The sequence below is a fragment of the Lissotriton vulgaris genome, chromosome 1_1 (assembly GCF_964263255.1).
Source record: "Lissotriton vulgaris chromosome 1_1, aLisVul1.2, whole genome shotgun sequence".
Taxonomy (NCBI): Eukaryota; Metazoa; Chordata; class Amphibia; order Caudata; family Salamandridae; genus Lissotriton; species Lissotriton vulgaris.
In genome coordinates, this window is record NC_141685.1 from 1,337,644,068 (window position 1) to 1,337,659,728 (window position 15,661).

The following is a 15,661-nucleotide window of genomic DNA, read 5'->3' on the forward strand; positions in this document are numbered from 1 at the left end:
TGCAACTGGGCAAGCCGAAGCACCAGGTGCCCCCACCTGGACGTTGCGGGTCTCATATTGTACCAGAGCCCGGTGCACCCTAACCAATGAGGCATAGAGCACACGGAACTCCACAATAGTGACAGTGTTATAACGCGGATGCGGTGTGTAGACTGCAAAAACCGTCCACGAGGCCCCTGGAATAGACAAAGGGCCTAACTGAACTACTGTTAAAGATTGGGGAAGGGCGCCATCAAACCAAACGCGATGCTGCCAAGCATTTATAGGGATCTCCAAAGTCCTATACGAGGCGTAGTGTAGAGGCACGGCTGTGGGAGTGTCAACGTGAAACAAACCAGAGTTCGCGTCTACAGCAGGAAAGGTGACCCATGAGTAGAATAGCTCAAATGGGTACGCTGCCTCAGCACTCATCACAAAATCAACCGCCAAGCCATCTACTGTGACGCCATACGTTTGCAAATGATTGTGGACGGCCACCCTACTATGCTGTGGGATGTCAACCTCAGCCATAAGGACACGAAAAAGAACAAGAACAATGCAACAAAATGTAGCACAACTGGGTAGTAATTCAAGAAAAAGTGTTTAAATTATCAAGCTTGAATGACCTATGTAACTATAGGTAGGTTTATCGGTCACCACTGTTAACCGGAAATAACAGTGAGGGGGTTGTGGACTGATATAAGCACAACTCAAGAGTCTCAAAATAAGACCACTAAGCTAGTATCATTGTCATATTAGCTATCCGTCCTATAGCAAAGGAACCAATGATTAGACACCCCAGAACATGCGACTTAGGTTATACTCAGGAATGGTGGGAATCAAGAACACTCCTTCGTTTGTTATTCTCATACCAGTCCACAATAGTAGTAAAAAGAGACACGGGAAAGGTTAAAATACTTATTTTAACAACGTGCTCTAAGATGCAGTATTTTTGCTAACACAAGCAGACATATGATAAGAAATAATATGATCAGCATTGTTACAATTCCATAAAACACAAAAGGAGAAATCATATTAGAATGATAGTGAAAACAGGTCTTATAGCACCTAGTATATCACCCTCCCTAGCTAGGAACTATGTTTTATACAATATAGAAGGTCTCTTAGGCTTGTGTGGGGGACCCCATACCTCTAAGATCAGCAGGAATGAATCCCATCAGGATCTGCAAAAGCTCTCTGTCTCTCTGGAAACGGTATTCTTCCAAAGTCCCTGAAATCATGCCTACAGTGCAATATTAAAGGCGCCAGAATCTCCGTTGGCTGAAGCTGCATGTATGTTATGTCTAAAACGTGAGCCGATCAGCCCGAACAACAGCTACCTTGTTATGATAACCTTGGAGGCTTTAGCACTCACTGTGCAGACTAGGGTCACGATGTAAGTCTAGGGATGCCAAAAACAAGCCCTTCTCATGTGAAATAATTCACGCAGCCTAACTTACAACAACAGCTATATTCAGTGTTGTGTGCAAAAAGCAGCAAAAGGTGAAATGGCATTTAAACTTCTAATAAGCCTATGCTAACATAGCAATGTGCGCAAAGAAGGCCCAGCCCTCACTACAGTCTGAAGCGTGACCGGTTTAAGACAAGGTTCCTCCTTTAGGCAGACCCGTCAGATGGCCAGCCGGTCTCCACCACTGAGAGTGAGGATTACAGCTGACACAGCATGAACACCTCTTCACCCCGTCTCCTTTTGTTTCAGGGCGATCTGTGTAAGGGAGGTGCTCTCTCTGTACTGTAGACGTTCACCCGCCAGAGCAAAGGTTGAAGTGCGCGGAATCGGGAGGCACAATGTGCCCATACTTTTTTTATTTATCAAAAAACATTCCCTTATTTTTTGTTAAAAGTCAATCGTTATGGAACGGTTAATTCTGATAGTTTAAATGCCTCAGCTGAAGTTTCATTCAGGGAGTCTCCTGTGCTGTGAAACTGAAGCCAACAGATAGCTAACCAACCCTTCCTGCTAGGGTGCCTGCTTGCTTAAAGAGTTAATCTGCAAAAGTAAAAAGTAATCTGCAAATGTAAAGGATGCTTGGGAGCCAGGACTGGCTTTAATTGATCTATTCACTTGAAGCTTTGTGATGACAATGATTTATTCTTTTTTAATGGTAATGCAAAGATTTAATAACTGAGCTGTGAAGTGCGTGCTTTTAACTGTAATTTTATTTATATAGCGCTTACTACCCCAGACGAGGTGTTGAAGGGACAGCTATGTAAAATAAATTGCATTACGTATAGTCTGGGTATTACTAAAATCTATAATTTGGCAGCACAATTTTATCTTAAACCTTTTTGCGCATTTTGTGGAAGTCTATCTTAAGCTGTGTGTAATGCAGGTTTAAACAAATTATTTACATATTCATAGTGCTTTCTGTCACAGGCTGTGACCTTATAGCAGTAAAAATACACAAGTCACTATTCTTCACCGCACCAACCAAGATTTAATTCTGTGGCCCTCTGGTTACACACAGACCTCTGCAGATCATTAACTAATAAAGGTTTCATAATGTACTGTAGTTAATTTCCCACTGAGTAACAACTTTGACCCCGCCCCAACGCTCATAATTGCTTGCAGTATCACATATCCCATATTTTTTGTATAATGGACTTTGACCACTGTGGCAGGGACTGGCATGCAGCAGGAGAAGGAAGTAGGTCCAAGGGGCTCATTGGGAAAAGGAGCACAGCCTGGAGTTCTCGACGGCAGGGTGCACTACAGGAACCAGCTATACTCAAAGCAGTACACATCATCCCTTCCATCCGGGCAGAGTTCCTTGTAGGGCATTTTCAGGACATTGACATCTTGGTGCAAGACTTTCCCCATTCAGGGCACACATTCGTCATCAGCAAGAAACCTACAGGATTTACCACACCCCTTCAGGGAACATTTATTCTCCTTATTGCACCTTGCACCCAGTGTCGCGTGTGGTGACTCTTCCATCATCGACTCTCTTTCTCCTTTCATGGTATATAGCGCTTCCTCACCTTTTAGGCAGCTTTGTGGCAGTGTCAGCAAGTACCCAGCTCCAAAGGCAAGAAAATAGGTAAGAGGTGCCTTTAATTTTATTTATTGTATTTACTATTATTTAGTTTGATTTTACCAGTGAAAATACGTGTTTTTACTTATAATAACTTGTTTATACGTGGTTTACATCAACCAACTCAATACTATTTTTTCTGTTATGGGATGCATTTTCTCGGGCATCACGAGAGTTAGTCCATTACTAGATATATCAACAAGCATTGTCAAAGCCAATAGGCCTCGCCTATAACAGCTTGGTTTTTGCAATGTTTTGTATCCACACTGGCCAGCATAGCAGATGATTTGCAGTTTGGCCAAAACAATTTGAAAAAGTGCTATGACACAGTCAGGGCTAATGCACTTTTTTTTTAAAAGTTCAGTAACACTGGAGGAATCATAGACCTTTTTATTTTTATTATTATTTTTAGCCATGCTGCAGAGCAGCCACACTACTTTACAGCATGGCTACAAATAATTTGCAACGTCGGCATTGCCCATGCTGTATAGCATGAATACAAGGCATAGGCTGAGCAAATAGTCTCAAAGGAGAGACCTGGTGACTTTGCCAATGCTTGTTAGGTCTCGGAACAATACCCCTGTGACGGCTCAACACTACATATACCATGGTGCTTCTGGAGAAAACTCTATGGCAGAGTTGTTATTAAGTGCGCAACACATCTGTTGTCACCTTTATTGGCAGTCTATCTCCCCCTGGTTCTCTATAACCGCCCAGGAGCATTTAAGACTGCTAGTTTAAATCGCAACTCGTGAATGTCTCCAGTTTGAAGTGCTTATGCTGATCTGAACAGCATAGCAAGGTGCATTAGTCGCTCATCACTACCGCTGCAATGCAAAAAGGGAAGACTTTTGTTTCGATCAAAACACTGATGCTCTGCGTATGTCTTCCAGGAGCTGGCCATTAAAATAAACAAAGCTTCTGACATACAGAAAAGCCTTTCACAAACTTGTTTTTGTTCGCGGCGTGTCTGTGCCTGACCTGACAGCTGAGCAGCAGCAAGGATTGGATTACAAACATTCAGGAGCAGATTTACAAGCCCATTGTGCTGCCAGTACGTCACTTTTTGTGACACACTGGCAGTGCATTTCCCTGCCCCATATTAACAAGGACAGGAAAAGTCACCCAATATGGCCCCTTTACACGCAGCACTTTGCGTGAAAGGGGCGTTCCATGGGTGTTGCTGTGGGTGTTCCCACGCAACACCCATGGTGTTGCTGTGGGTGTTCCCACGTAACACCCATGGAACGAGACACATTTCCAGATGTACGAGAAATCATACGGAGTAGCGAGGTGCAACGAGGAGAAATGTTTTCATTTCTCCTAGTTTTTTTCCTCTTTCAATGCATGCAGCACGCATTGAAAGAGGAAAATGCCTGTTGTGATTGTTTTTGTGCAGGGAGGTGTTCCTGTCCCGTGCCGGCGCATAGCAGTTGTTTGTGCGACAGGGCATGGGAGAGCACAGGAATGCAAGATATCATTGTAAATATGTCGCATTCCTGTGCTCTGAAAGTGCTGCAGCAAAGGGATTGCGGTGCCGCGCTGCGGCACTTTCTTGTAGATCTGCCCCTCAGTGACTGACTGAGTGATAATATTTGCATCTGGTATATTTTGATCTGAAACCTCCAACATTTAATGAAATGCCTCTATATTGTCGTGCTCAAAGTTGTAATTAATAAAAAACTGGGAAACACTCTTAACATATAAAGGACGCCATTTGTAACATTATTGTCAAGAGCAGAATATTTAACTGAGACAGCAATTAGAACAATGCCAAGGAGCAGTCCTATTGTCTTAGGAACTTGGCAAAGAGCGGTCCTATTGTCTTAGGAACTTGGCAAAGAGCGGTCCTATTGTCTTAGGAACTACCTATCACTGAAGAACAAAGAACTATGTGGGGTCAGAATTAGAATTTACATTGATGGACAATAACTTAAAACTTTGAAAGACAACCCAAAACATGCAATTTCATAGACTCGACTGACAATATACATGAGGAGTACTCGTGATATAACTCAGTATCCTACGAAATCCAAGAGAAATAGACAGGCAAATTATCTCCATGCCACACACGTGCAGCTGTCAAGGGTTGTGCATGATAAAAACGTGAACTGAAGAATCAATTTCAATTTCTACCATCAAGTCTTTATTAGTAAGCAGGACAAAACAAGCAGGCAAATGAGGCGGAGGATGAAAACTGTTTGGATGCTTCAGAACATTGATGCAAATGGTTGTCTGTTTGAATTTATCATTTCTGTAGTGTAAGCAAAGCAAATTGCACGATTTAAGGCATACGTATTACAGACAAGTGCAAGCAACACCATAAAAAACACTGCATGTAGAATAAAAATAAACCATATCAGCAAGTACCTGATGACAGACTCTATACAAACTGTAGTTGGTAAAGCACGGAAAAAGTGCAAATACTTTCAAAGTGCATAATGAAACAATCACCAGTCCAGCAATATACAAAAATCAAGAATGTTTTGTAAAACAGCCCTCCCTTTCCTGTAGCATCAAGGTGAAAATACTCCAGCAGTATGCAAAAATTAAGCAAGGTTGGTCAAACGATCCCCCCTTTGGTTTGTGCATGAAGGCACAAGCACTTCAAAGCAACTGGTAAACAATAACAAGTACAGCACCATACAATAATCAAACCAGGTTAGGCACACAATTCCCTTTTTGAAGGCGCAAATATTTCAAAGCGGCTGGTAAAACAATAACAAGTGCAGCAGGCAGCAGCATACACAAATCAAACCAGTTTAGCCAACCAATACCCCTTTGGTTTGTGCATGAAGGTGCAAATATTTCAAAGTGACTGGTAAAACAATAACAAGTACAAAATGCAGCAGCATACAAAAAGCAAACCTATTTAGTTAAATGAATTCCCGTTTGTTTGTGCATGAAGGCACAAATATTTCAAAGTGACTGCAGCATAAACATCAAACACGTCTATTCAAACTCTTTAACGCCTCACTAAAAGTGAACATAATGATAATGGCGAGCCTGATTTATGCTGACCCTCTCAATCTCAAGAAGTATTAGCTATTAGGAGGGTACCATTACTGGCAGCAACCAGCAGCTCTATGGTACTGATTGTCATCATTAATGTAGCACCAGTTCCTTTAGGGTGGGGAAAGAAGAGAAGGATGCTAGGTTGGTCAACACCCTTACTCAGTAGTCGAGTGTGGGTGTCTCCCAATTTGGGAAGTGGGGCCCTCACACATCCATTTGGGTGTCATGCTTCATCATAGGGATTGCTCCTCATCAGACCGGCACTGCAATGCCTGATGGGTACAATAATAGGGGCTCTTTGTCGGAGATCCCCCATGAGATCCTCACTTTTGAGCAGGCGGTCTTGAAGGAAGCAACCAAGGGGAATAGGAAATGACCTTTCTACAATCTCTCCTATGTTGAAACAACAGCAGTTAACACCCGTGCTAAGGACATCTCTATTACGATCAAACCAGCAGACAAGGGCGGGCCATCGTAATCTTATCCACTGAGAATTACGGGAGTGCTTGGCTCAACTATCCAATCGCCAGTATTATACCCCCATTGATCAAGACCCGACGGGGGTTTTAACCACTCGTATCACCTCCATGGTGTATACTGCTGAGACTGAGGGATGGATCAGCAAGAAAGAGACAGACTACCTGGTCAAGAAAGACCCTAAGGTCCTTTACTTCTACGTATTCCCTAAGATCCATAACAATTGGATTCCCCCACCTGAATGGACAGATGTCTTCGGGATTGATTCTTTACTCAAACCCCTCTCCAGGTTCTGCGACCACTGTCTCCAACCAGTGGTCCAGAAGACCCCATCATTCGGGCATGACCCCAGGGACGCCCTGAGACTTATCAGTACCATTGACACTGACCAGGAGATCCAGCTACTAGTGACACTCAATGTGGAGTGCCTATATACAAACATTCCACAGGGGGCTACACTTGAGGTTGTTGAAGCAGCACTCGGGTCAGTTGATTGGGTCTCCCCCACACTGATCACCTTCATTATGGAGTGTGCCTCTTTAGCACTGACCCAAAATTTCTTTCAATTCAAAATGCAACTTTATCACCAGACACAGGGCACATCGATGGGGAGCACCTTCGCACCCAGCCTGGCCTGCCCGTACAAGGCAGCCTTTGAGGGAAGGTGCATTTTCGATATCTCCAACCCATTCTCCCAGAACATACTCCTATGGCGAAGGTGTGTAGACAACATCTTGGTATTCTGGAAGGGGGATGTACAGACATGTAACAAGTTCTGTAGGTGGGTGAACACTCTCAACCTGTACTTACGCTTCACAAACACCATCTCTGACACTCGTATTCCATTTCTGGACTTGAAGATAACACTGACGGAGGGTAGATTACCCGGTACATAGCATTAACACTGCCAGGAAGAGGGCCAGGAACAATAACTCGAGAAAATACCCAAAACTGAGGAGGACATACTGACCTTTGTGACAACATTCACCCCACATTCAAACAGGATTAAACAAATCATTAGAAGAAACTGGGGTATCCTACAGACACAGAACCTGGCACTTGTCCCTCCCAGGTTTGCGTTCAAACGTACCAGCAACTTGAAGGACCTTTTGGTCCACACACGTCCCCGCCCTGGTCTACGCCACAATAACCAACCAACTTTATGGGGTCTACCTCAAATCACAGGTCACTCAGTGTGTGGCTCGTGTTCTGTGTGCCCTCTTACTGAGAGAACACAAGAACTACAGCTATCGCCCAATTTTAGATGGGTCCAAATGTCTCACACCAATTGCAACACCAACAATTGTATTTACACCATTACCTGCCCTTGTAAATAGAGGTACATTGACATGACAACCAGGGGAGTGAAGGTAATGATTATGGAGCATTGAAGCAACATAAGCTGCAATAGACTAACTACCAAACTATGTCAACATTTCACAGAGAAGGGACACGCACCTGATAGCTTAAGGTGGATAGTGATTGAGGCCCACCCCAATCTTAGCAAACAGGGTCTCTTAAGGAGAGAGCAGCGCTGGATTTTCAGACTATCCTGCGACAGAGATGTGCTCAATGAGGGTATTCAGTGGGGGGAGGTAAATAATTAGAGCCTCACCCCCCCACTATCTGCCCTCTTGATTCCCACTGCATGCAGTTGATGTCACTGACTGCAGATACTAGTCATCACCAGCGGGGACTTAGTATCCCTTGAACACATTCGACTTTGCCACAAAACCCAAGCCTGGCTTCATTCAGTCCCTGTCGCCATGGCCGTGTGGACTCCCTACTTCACCTCTTACGTGTGATAACTATCATGACATCCGATTGAGATTTAGCAAATGTGGGCATGTGTATGCACCACAATGCACTTTGAAAAATTCCTTTTTTTGCATTTGTGAAAGGAATTGCAAATTACCATTAACTTGAAGTTGATGGTATTTTGCGATTCCATATTGGGAAAACGCAATTAGCAAATGCATAATGCATTGCATTTAGGAAATCGCAATTTGTGATTCCCTAACTGCATTCACAAAAGGTCATCACAAAATTTGCGATGACCTATTTTGCAAATTGCTTTTGGGTTGATGCATCCCAAATGGAAAAGTACTGGTTGCAAAGGGGCGGATTCTGCGATTCGGCCCATTTGAGACCGGTATTTTGCTTGATGCATGTGGCCCAAAATGTCTTTTCCATGGGACAAGATGTGCCAGCACACATGGTAATTAGGGCCATCATATTTTCAGATGGCACCAGGGACTTCTTAAGGATTTTGGGGGCCAACCATATTTTGGGGGCCCCCGTGAGGAACAGTTTTGAGTTTATGATCCTATTTCATCTCTTTCATGCCCTGTGTGGCCGAGTCACTGACAGTGCACAGACACACTCGTCCAAATTCTAAATGTGTTTACATGTAATACTCAGGGAAAGTGATGTGTGTTTTCAATTTTGTAACACAGCAGCTGCTTGCTAATAATATTGCAAATAATCTGTGACACTCTCCCGTTTCTCATATATGAGGTCCTTATTTGAGCTAAAAGAAACTATTTTATGGATGTTACATGAAACATAAACACAACATTTCTCTACAAAATGTCTATAATAGACACACATATCACTTATATTGAAAATAAATCAAAGGAAAGTGGTATTTAAAACAATGTGTTTAAGAATCCTTCAATGCCATCAAGGCAAGACTCTGCAGAACATAGCTGGCTCTATCAGGGGGCGCCCCTGAAAGTCTGGGGCCCTGGCCCAGAGCACACTTTGCACATGCCTTAACGTTACTCTGGATGGCAACGACCTATAATGGGTGTAACAATGTCCCATCCAGTAATGTCAGCTTAAGAGGCATCAATCGTGACCTGAGGAAAGTAAAGGAGGCCCTGGCAATTCATGTTTTTTACAATACACTCTATTTCCATAAAACAGGCCCATGGAACCAAGCATTCCCCCCCCCCCCCACTCACCCCAATTCACAAAAGACATATACTGAGGACGGGGTCAGTAGTCAGGTCAGCACCCCCCCCCCCCCCCCCCAAAAAAAAGCAGCAGTGCGGTCATCACAACTCCAGTAGGAACTCCGCCCCACCCTCTCTCTCTCTTACAGCACCCGCAGTCACTGCCTGGACGCTCCATTGAAGAATCATCAATCAAACCAATTTCCAACTCCCTTGCTTGCAGGGTTGCATGCAGGCTTGCAAATTGCATTTATTCCCAATATCGCGCGGTAAGGACAAGGTTTATTAAATGTGGCTGTGTGGCTCGAGTTTCACAACGCAAGCAGGCCAGGGGCCCTAAATTAAAGCATCCCCCACTGCAGAGAATTAGAAAACATTCCAACTAGTACACAAAATATATAGTGAGGGACTACTACTATTTGTTTCGTCCTTCGGTCTCACTCAGTCTACGTCCGAGACTCTGACTCACCTGACCTGAGGGCTGAGGCCTGCAGCTTTGGTGAATCAGCAGGCACAGGTAGGCCGCAGCTAGCAATGATTAAATTATGGTGTCAGCTCACAGTCCCTCTCAGGGCCTCACTGTACCAGCCCTGCCCTGACCCATGTTCGCTATGCTCGCCTATGCTGCCCCACCCTGACTGAGGCTGCAGAGTCAGACTATGCAGCTGCGCACCGTGGCCGTGTACAATGTAGCCAGTACGCACGCACCATTTAAATTGCGAGCGTAGCTTTAAAACTATATGTAGGAAGCTGGCTCGGTATATACTATACCAAAGTAAGGTATAGTGTGCAGAGAGTCCAGGGTGTCCCCAGAAGTATAGCAGAGGCTAAATTAGGTAAATACTAACAGCTCTCTTTGTGGTAGTGTAGGAGAGCAGTTAGGCTTACCCAGAGGGCATGTTAAGCATTTATTGTATTCACTCAATCAAGGCTGATGGCACACACTCAGAGACAGAATCCAGACACATTTGGTATGTATAAAAAAGGTATACTTATGTTTTATTTCTAATACCAAGCAGGACTTGGTACAGGTAGGTAAAATATACTTTGAATTGTAAAACTTTACATAAAAATGCAATTGAGGATGGATTTGTAGTTATTACTGGTTTGTAACACTTCAAAATGCAATTTGAATTACAAATTAATTACTTTCAAAATACTTTTTAGTTACTTTTGGATTACTTTGAGTACTGTGGTGCAGTAGCGGTCGGTGGTGGGAGTGCTGCCGGGCGGTGACGTGGGGCGGGGGAGGGCCAGTGTGAGAGGTAGTAAACTATGGATTATGGCCAAATACAGGTAAGTAAATATATAAATAAATAAAACGAATTTCGTTGCACGCACTGCATCGCCAAATTCTAAGTTGACCACCGAACAGGCTGTTGAGATGGCCACTACATTTGCACACAAAGCCCCTCCGCCAAGAACTGAACGAAAGACACATCGTACCCCTCCAGTAGACTTCTCCAGATCCAGGCCCTTGAGACCTGAGGGCCCTTCCCTTAAGGGACCGCAGTGCTTCGAATGCGGAGAGTGGGGCCACATTGCCAGGGCATGCCCTCAGAAAAAGCCACCCGAGGAGCCCATGGAAGTGGGGTATATTCCAAGGTCCATCCTCTACAGTGCGGAATTGGGAGGCGCCTTTTACGTAAGTGTAATGGTAAATGGAGAGCCGTAAAAGCCTTGTTAGACTAGGGGTATAGACAATCAGTGATACAGAAGGCCCTAGTGAATCCTATCCAGTATCTTCCTGAGACAGTAGTTCACATTAGATGCGTACACAGCGATATCAAACAATATCCTGTAGCAAAATTCACACTCAGCTCGGGGGAGCGGACTCTTACACTGTAAGAGGTGGGGTTCTATAAGAATTGCCTGACCATCTCATCATAGGAACAGATAACCCCGGGTTCTTGAGGATGTTCCTTAGGTCCATGCAAACACCACTAGATAAAAGGGAAAAAGACAAAACCCTGCCCGCTTTAGTGTCTCCTGACCATTGGGTCATGAATAGGAGTTTCAGATTCGCTCAACTCAATGACCTAACTCTACAGAACGCCTGGCAAGATGCTCGATCCCAAAAACCTAATACCCCTCTGACGTATCCTCATTTCATCATTACCAACGGCCTTTTGTATAGGGTAGGATCACCGGGGGACGAACCCCAACTCCTGGTCCCTATGGCCTTCAGAGAGCAAATCCTTTTTTTTGCACTCTCACCTAACTGCAGGTCATGTAGGTGCAAAAAATTGTTTTTTTTGGCCAGGGGTTTATAGAGAGGTAAAAAGGTCAGGAATGCAAAATCTGCCAAAAGAAGACCACCCATCGTCCTCCACTGGTACCCCTACAGCCACTCCCGATCATAGGGACGCCCTTTTCGAGGGTGGGTATGGACCTCATAGGACCATTCCCAAAGACAAAAAAAAGGACACCAATGTGCGTTGGTCCTGGTGGACTATGCCATCAGATATCCTGAGGAACTTCCCACTAAAAGCTCCCACCTCATCTAGCATAGCCAAGCATCTGGTCGAGTTGTTCTCAAGGGTGGGGTTCCCTAGGGAGATCTTAACAGACCAAGGGACCCCTTTTGTGTCCCGACTTATGAAGGAGGTTTGTAAAACCCTAAATATCTGACACCTAAAAACATCGGTGAACCACACCCAAACTGATGGGTTGGTGGAGAGATACAATGGGACACTAAAATCAGTCCTCAGGAAATTGCTTCAGAATGACGGGAAGGAATGGGATCAATTACTTCCCCTAGCCCTGTATGTGATATGAAGCCAGGTACAGAGTTCATTAGTGTGTTCCTCTTTTGAGATGCTCTAAGGGAAACAACCCAGGTCCCTGCTGGAGATCACCAAGAAGGCCTGGGAGAGGAAAGAACCAGAGGAATCCCGGGGGTTTCTTGACTATACACAGAACCTGAAAAACAAGATAGGGAAGCTTCGAGACTTGGCATACTCTCAGTTAGAAAAGAAAAAAGCAAAGCAAAAGGTACTATACGATAAAGGAAAGAAGTGGAGAAAGGTATTTGTGGGAGACTGGGTCCTCGTACTCTTACCCTCGTCAACTTGCAAATTCAGATCCAAATGTCTCGGACCTTACAAAGTCGTTGGAACTGTTGGGAGGACGAGCTATAAAGTCCAAATAAGTCCTACCAGAATACAAACCCTTCATATAAATCTGCTCAAAAAGTGGTTAGGACCCCTACCGGCTAATGCCCATTTGGTGGTATCCTCTCTACAACAGTCCAAGCACACACTAGAACAACTGCTGATTCATTCTGATCTATCCGAAGAACAGAAGAACTCCCTTGATGAGGTCCTGAGACCTTTTTCCCCAGCATTCTCAGACCTACCAGGGAAAACATCACTGACATAACACACCACAGAGACGGACCCAGGAAAAATTGTAAAACTAAAACCTTATAGAATTCCCGCAGCAAAAAGAGAAGCCATACGAAGAGAAGTAGAACAGATTCTGGAACTTGGGGTCATTCGGCCCTCTAGAAGCGAGACGGGTCCAGTCGTTTCTGTATGGCCTTCCGGGCATTGAACTCCATCTCCCGTTTTGACGCCTATCCCATACCGAGAGTAGACGAACTCATAGAAAAATTGGGTAATGCCTCCTATATAACCACATTTGACCTCACGAAAGGATATTGGCAGGTCCCCCTTAAAGAGTCCAATAGGAAAAAGACCGCCTTTGTGACACCTGAAGGCCTTTACGAGTTTACGGTTCTCCCATTTGGCCTGCACGGGGCGCCTGCCACTTTCCAGCGCCTCATGAACCTAGTATTGCGTAAACACCAATCATTTGCATCAGTGTACTTAGATGACATTGGGGTCTTTAGCCCCACTTGGGAGACGCATCTAGACCATCTCCAAACTGTACTAACCTTCTGAAGGGATTCAGGCCTCCACATCAACTCAACGAAATCAAGGGTGGCTTTCCAACGGGTCAAGTATCTGGGCTTTGTCCTGGGTCATGGCATGATTGCCCCACAGTCGGAGAAGGTACAAGCAATCTCAGAAACACCCTTCCACATATCCAAAAGGGACTTGAGGGTCTTGTGAGAAGTTGGCCCGATATGCAGCGTTCGCTATTCTAGCGACCGCTATGTATCGTTCCAAACGACCCTTATGATGATTGGTTGTAAGTCAACCTATAGACCAGCTATCCTAGTAGCGTGGATACGAGCAGTCTAAGGCTAAAGACTCGAGAGGGCGTGTTAAGCCAGCTGTTTACCACACATGTACCCCTTGAACACCAAGTGAAAGGACACCACACAAGTGTTATGAAAATAAACAGGATATTTATTAAGATTCACAACAGCCCTGTACTCTTTATGAGGACAGGGTACTAAGCACAAACCAAATCTCTTAGGAAAATACTTCAAGTGCACAATTAAAACAAGTGTCCGAGGACACGGAAAGTCTAGAGGTCTCGGGCGGACCCGATAAGGCAAGTCCGAAGCGAGGGACTCAGGACCCTAGAGTAAAGAGGCTATGCAGGCACCGAAATGCCGAGTTACCTAGACACGAGGGCTGCGGCTGCACAAGTCTTACAGGCGTCGGGGTCTTCGCTGACGAGCTAGGAGCCGGAAGAAAAGGAGTTGCTGGCCGGCGACCAGTGATGAATAGTTCGTAGAGATCCAAGCCTGGATCAGAGATCGTTGACACCTGAAAGCAGAGGGGACCAAGTTCGTACTACTAGCCAGTAGTCAGAGGGTACCAGGAGGGCACCGGTTGGCCGTCACCTCGACTAGGTGAGTGGGCGACGCTAGGCTCTGCAGTCTCACGGACCAGGAGGCGTTGTCGGCGACCCGGATGGAGGTGCGAGCTGTCCCACGAAGGATGATGCTGTCGGCGTCGCTGGGCCCAGGATTGGGGCAACAAGCCTTGGCAGATTTCAGGGCCACGTGGTGGGCCTAAAATGGCGTCTTGAGGGGACCAGGAGGGTCCGGGGTGCTTCTCTCAAAGATAGAAGCGAAGGCCAGTCTGGAGCAACCAGACCAGCAGCGTTGGTTGTCGGATGTCGTCACAGGAGGGCACAAGCCAGCGGCTAGTGACCGGACAACGTGTTGAGCAGCGAGCAGAAGGGCCCCACGCAGATCGTGGAGATGCTGGGAGACTGCACTTCGGTGCTGGAGCGGCTCAGGGTCGGGGCTTCTCGGACCCCAGAGCACTCACCAGGGAATTACTTCGATGGTCGTGCTGGTTAAGAAAGCGTGCAGGTTTTGATGATGGCGGGTCCCTCGAGGTCTCGTCGCACCCACAGATCACAGCTGGGCTGATGACGTGGGTAGAGGTCAGAGGTGCCAGGGAAGCCGGTTCTCGTCGAGCTGGGCCGTCGGGTTCCTTGAGGAAGGACTTGCAGCAAACCGCAGAGTTCTTAGATGGTGCCCGCTGATGCAGGGTGACTACTCCTTAGTCACAAGGGAGAAATCTTGAGAAGAGTCTCGAATGTCCTTTCGTAGAAAGTAGTTCTTGATTCAAAGATGATCTAATTTGGAAGGGTCCCCGCTCCGGCCTTTATCCTAAAGAAAGGGGTGGGTACATGACTAGGTCCTGCCCTAAGGGTGGGACCAGGAAGGGGGGTAGTTACACCCCTCTCCCCTGCCGGACTTTCCCCAGGCCAGGGCTGGCGCCCCTGGAACTGGTTCTGACCGGCAGATGCGTAGTGAGCACCGGGGTGCCACTCCGCAGTCACCTTCTCGCAAAAGCCCTACCTACCCAGAATACACAAACCCTGTCTGGGACGGTGCGAACACCGCCCTTGACAGGAAACCCTTTGTCCAAGCGCTCCTCGCTGGAAGGACTCCCAGCAGCAGGAGGTCAGACTCGTGTCTGTGGTGGCAGCATCCATTTTGTGGAGCTGAGGCTTTTAGTTAACTTTAACCGGGGTTCACAGTTACGTACATGTCGTGTCCCTCTAGAAGGGCGGAATGCTAACCTTGTCGCCAGAATTGGCGAGGGGGCAGCATCCCGATTCGTATGACACCTTACTCGACATGCCTTGATAACGCGACACCGAAGTTACCGATGTGGTACGCGTTATCATGGAACAGCCATTGGGTCTTTGTTCCGCAAGCTGCAACCGGGCTCGGCTCGGGCCAGAACCTAGTTCACACGAGCCCACGCACTCTGCCTTCAGGATTGTCAAGGCCTGCCATAG

The 15,661-nt window shown here is 46.0% G+C and overlaps 1 protein-coding gene across 1 annotated transcript in view; it reads left to right on the forward strand.

The window, feature by feature from the left end:
* Positions 1-2,650: 2,650 nt before the first annotated feature.
* LOC147749128 (glycoprotein-N-acetylgalactosamine 3-beta-galactosyltransferase 1-B-like) overlaps positions 2,651-15,661 on the forward strand; it is a 465,041-nt gene continuing 452,030 nt past the window's right edge. The window contains exon 1 of the mRNA XM_086966422.1: positions 2,651-3,041. The gene's annotated coding sequence lies outside the window, so the exon portion shown is untranslated. The remainder of the gene's footprint in view (positions 3,042-15,661) is intronic.